We start from the raw sequence: 5,374 nt of genomic DNA on the forward strand, positions 1-5,374 counted from the left end.
GATCGAAAGAGATTTATGCATTCCTATGTTCATTGCAGCATTATTCACAATAGCCAAGACATGGAAGCAACTCAGGTGCCCTTCTATGGATGAATGGATTAAGAAGATGTGGTGTGCATATACAATGGAACACTACTCAGCTGTAAAAAAGACAAAATCGTCCCATTTGCAACAACATGGATGGTTCTTGAGGGTATGATGTTAAGCGAAATAAGCCAGACAGAGAAGGACAGATACTGCATTATTTCACTCATATGTGGAAGATAAACAAATACATGGATAAAGAGAACAGATTAGTGGTTACCAGAGGGGAAAGGGGCTGGGGGTGGGTGAAAAGGGTAAAGGGGCATATAGGTACAGTGATGGACAAAAATTAGTCTACTGGTGGTGAGCACGATGAAGTCTATTCAGAAACTGACAAATAATAATGTACACCAGAAATTACACGATGTTATAAACCATTATGATCTCAATAAAGTAACTGAAAAAAAATGTTTGGCGTGAGCTGTTGCTTCAAGGAAAACAACTGACTATATTTGTTGCCCAATGAGAAAATGAGCTTTCAAGCGAAAATTAGAATTTTGGCAAAAACCTATATCTGTTTCCCAATACTTAAAGTTTTTCTGATGAGACCAGTGGTGATATTATTGTGGTCATATGATACAGCGTAATAAATGTATTAACATTTAAAAGATCTGCATGACTCAGTGAACTAGTATTTTTCCAAAGAACAAAGTACGAGGTTACAAAATCATGCCTGGATAAATGATTCATTCAAAGCGCAAGAAAGACCAATGGACTTTAATATAACAGAGTACAAAAGTTCATTGATCCGGTCGTGTGTGGTGATATATAATCTGTTCCCCATGGTGATGTCACTTGAGCAAGTAAATAAAAATAGAAAATTTTGTCAATATTCTGCGAACAAATCACAATGTTATTTGTGTGCTCTGGGACATTTGCTCCACTTTAAACAGTCACTATTATTACAGTTAAAATCTCTTTACTATAGCACTGCCACCCAAGCATGTACTTAGTTGGTGCCAGTGCTTGTTGGAACAGAAGCACATATTACAAGAGGCTCAGAAGGAACTCAGACAACTGCTAGGATATGCTGGGTAGTTGATTGAGAAGAGAGCACTCTGTGAAACCTTAGCGGAAAGTCAAAAAAATTAAAAGCAAGGTTTAAATGAAAATATGCAGTGTATTTTTCAAAAACATCCTCTACGCGTTTCCTTTATTCCTAAGTGGAAATTAATAGAAAATAATGTGATTTTGAATTGCAAAGTCTTCAGAAGCATGGTCTACACACATAGTACTCTGTGTTGTTATAGATAAGGCAGTAGGGAAATTTCTTTTGAGTGTGTGTATGGGGCAAGTTCTTCCTTCTCTTTGTACATTTCAGTATTTAGTCTTTTCAACATATGCATAATTTTTACAAAAATAGGATCACATTATATATATTCTTGTGTGATCTACATTTTTTCATTTCTCAGTGTATTAGACGCTTCCTCCATGTAGTTAGTATATATTATCATTTTTAATGTCTCTCCAAATTCTATTTATATATCATCATAATTTATTTTACTTATACCTATTGAAAGATTTTTAGATTGTTTCCAATGTTTTTGCAAATATAGACTGTGTGAAAAATATTCTTTACAAGATTAAAGGCTATGATAATTTAAAATTTTTAAATTTTGATACAAGGCCTTCAGAAACATGTTATGTGTTACAGTCCCACTAGGATTGTATAAAAAATACTTCTCCAAGTTGTTCCAACCCTGGGTATCATTATTCTTTTAAATATTGGCCAAACTTATAGGTCAAAATGATATTAGATATGTTATAATTTTGCTTTTATTTGATTTTTAGTAAAGAGAAATTGTGTGTGTGTGTGTGTGTGTGTGTGTGTGTGTGTGGAAGATCAGCCCTGAGCTAACAGCTGTGCTAATCTTCCTCTTTTTGCTGAGGAAGACCGGCTCTGAGCTAACATCTATTGCTAATCCTCCTTCTTTTTTTTTCCCCAAAGCCCCAGTAGATAGTTGTACGTCATAGTTGCACATCCTTCTAGTTGCTGTATGTGGGACGCGGCCTCAGCATGGCCGGAGAAGCGGTGCGTCGGTGCACGCCCGGGATCCGAACCCGGGCCGCCAGTAGCGGAGCAGGCACACTGAACTGCTAAGCCACAGGACCGGCCCAAGAGAAATATTTTTGATAAATTTATTATTCTATGTATTTCCTCTAATGGGCTATTCATATCCTTAGCTTATTTTTCTTATTGGAGTTAAATTAACTGGTAAGAGGAGTTTATAAATTAAAACTATCTTTTTTCTTTCATACATATACCACATATATGTTCTCAGTTTATTTGTCTTTAACTTTGTTTATAGCAATTTTTTTTCAGAATTTAATTTTCTCCATAGTTGAATTTGTCAATTATTTCCTTTATGATTTCTGCCTTTGGTGTCATACCTTCTCACCCAAAGGAAATAAAAAACATTCCCTCATTATTTCTTTATAACTACTTTGATAACTTCTACTTTAAATTTTAAATCTTGAATCCAGCTTACACTTAATTGTTCCAATGTGCAGTCTTAGGAATCTAACAGTTTTTCTTCCAAATTTTTAATTAGTTGCCCAAAAACAATCGTGGAATACTCCAGTCATTTACCAGTGCTGTGAAAACAGACACTGAATTAATATATCTCCTGAGTCTTTGGGTTTTTTTCTGGAGCCAGTAGTAAAAGGTTTTCATGGGTTGGCCCTGTGGCCTAGCGGTTAATTTTGGCACACTCCGCTTTGGCAGCCCAGGTTTGGTTCCCAGGCACAGACCTATACCACTCGGTGACGGCCATGCTGTGATTGTGACTCACATACAAAATAGAAGATGAGCACACATGTTAGCTCAGGGACAAATCTTCCTCAAGCAAAAATAGGGAGATTGGCAACAGATGTTAGCTCAGAGCAAATCTTCCTCAGCAAAAAAAAAAAAAAAAAAATTTCATTATTTTAGCTTTGTAATTCATTTTTATATCTAATAATTATTAGTCTCTCTTTAAAAAAAATGTCCTGAGTATTGTTTGTCTTTCTGATGAAGTATGGAATTATTCCATCAAACAAAAAAATAATCAAAATGGTGCAAATAAATAACAAAAATACCTTGCTGAGACTTTGATTTTTAGTAATTTACAGAGTTATGCAACCATCACTTCAATCCAGCTTATCATTTTTTAAAATTCTGGTAAAATATAGATAACATGAAATTTACCATTTTAATTATTTTTAAGTGTACCGTTAAGCACATTCACAATGTTATGTAGCCATCACCACTATCTCTTTTCACAACTTTTTCACCATTCCAAACTGACACTCCCTACGCATTAAGCACTAACTCTCCATGCCCCTCTCCTCCCAGTACCTGGCAATCTCTATTCTACTTTCTCTCTCTATGAATTTGTCTATTCTGGATACTTCATGTACGTGGAGTCCTATGATATTTGTCCTTTTGTGTCTGGCTTATTTCACTTAGCATATCTTCAAGGTTGATCCATGTTGTAGTGTGTATCAGAACTTCATTCTTTTTTTGGCTGAATAATATTCCATTCTATGTATATACCACATTTTATTTATCCATTCTTCTGTTGATGGGCATTTGGGTTGTTTCTACCTTTTGGGTATTGTGAATAATACTGCTATGAACATTGGTGTACAAGTACCTTTTTGAGACTATATATTGTTTTAATTAAAAGCTAGCTGCTACCACTACACATCTATTAGAATGGGCAAAATCCACAACACTGAAAACATCAAATGCTGACAAGGATGAGGAGCAACAGGACCCGTCATTCATTGCTGGTGGGAATGCAAAATGGTACAGCCACTTTGGAAGACATTTTGGTGGTTTCTTGCAAAACTAAACATATTCTTACCATACGATATAACAACCGTGTTCCTTGGCATTTACTCAAATTAGTAACTTTTTTTATGTTCACACAAAACCCTGCACATGGATGTTTACAGCAGCTTTATTCCTCACTGTCAAAACTTGGAAGCAACCAAGACGTCCTTCAATAGGTGAATGGATAAATAAACTGGTACATCACACAACAGAATATTATTCAATGCTAAAAAGAAATGAGCTATCAAGCCATGAAAAGATATGAAGGAAACTTGAATGCATATTACTAAGTAAAAGAAACCAATCTGCAAAGGCTACATACTGTATGATTCCATCTATATGACATTATGGAAAAGGCAAAACTATGGAGACAGTAAAAAGATCAGTGGTTTCCAGGGGCACAGGGAGAGGGAGGGAGGGATGAACAGATGGAGCACAGGGGATTTTGTAGGCAGTGGAACTATTCTGTATGATACTGTAGTGGTGGATACATGACATTATATATTTGTCAAAACCCACAGAATGTACAGCACCAAGCATGAACCCTAATGTAAACTATGGACTTTGGGTGATGTGTCAGTGTACATTCAACTGTAACAAACGTACCACTCTGGTAAGGGATGTCGACAGTCGAGGAGGCTGTGCATGTGTGGGGGCAGGCAGTATATGGGAACTCCCTGTACTTTCTCTTCATATTTTGCTGTGAACCTAAAACTGCTCTAAAAAATAAAGAAAAGGGGCCCTGGTGGCACAAGCGGTTAAGTGCTCGCGCTCTGCTGCAGCAGCCTGGGGTTCGCCAGTTCGGATCCAGGGCGGGCACACACGCACTGCTTAGCAGGCCATGCTGTGGCAGTGTCCCATATAAAGTGGAGGAAGATGGGCATGGATGTTAGCCCGGGGCCAGTCTTCCTCAGCAAAAAAAACAAGAGGATTAGCAGATGTTAGCACGTGGCTGATCTCCTCACAAAAAAGTAAAGAAAGAAAGAAAAAAAAGCTAGTTTCAGCTGCATGATATCTTTATAGCCAATTTTATTAAAAATACATATATATATCAGAAAGGTGTGAATTTAATGTTACACACAGTTATCTTTGAAAAGTGAGCTTGGTGATATTTGCTTTCTTTTATTTTACACATATTTTCTAATTTAAATACAGTTATAGATTACCTGTGTAGTCTTTAAAAGCTAGATTTTTGTATCTGGGGGGAAGTAGTGGGTATAAATCATAGCCCTAGGCCGTTCTAGGGGAGATGAACAGTCCAGGTCAAGGGATTATCTTCGTCAGCGCTCATCCGACCCGCTAAACAAGGCGAAGACTTTCCTGAGAGTCCCTACGGCGCGGCCCCACGGGCTTATGGGAAATGTAGTCCCGAAGTTCCGCGGACCACCCCTCGAAGGACCCTGGGACAGCGAGCAGCCCCGGCATCTGCGCATGTGCACTGCTGCGAGCGCGCCAGTGGCCGCCCTTCCCCCA

Source organism: Diceros bicornis, chromosome 32, assembly GCF_020826845.1.
Source record: "Diceros bicornis minor isolate mBicDic1 chromosome 32, mDicBic1.mat.cur, whole genome shotgun sequence".
Lineage (NCBI taxonomy): Eukaryota > Metazoa > Chordata > Mammalia > Perissodactyla > Rhinocerotidae > Diceros > Diceros bicornis.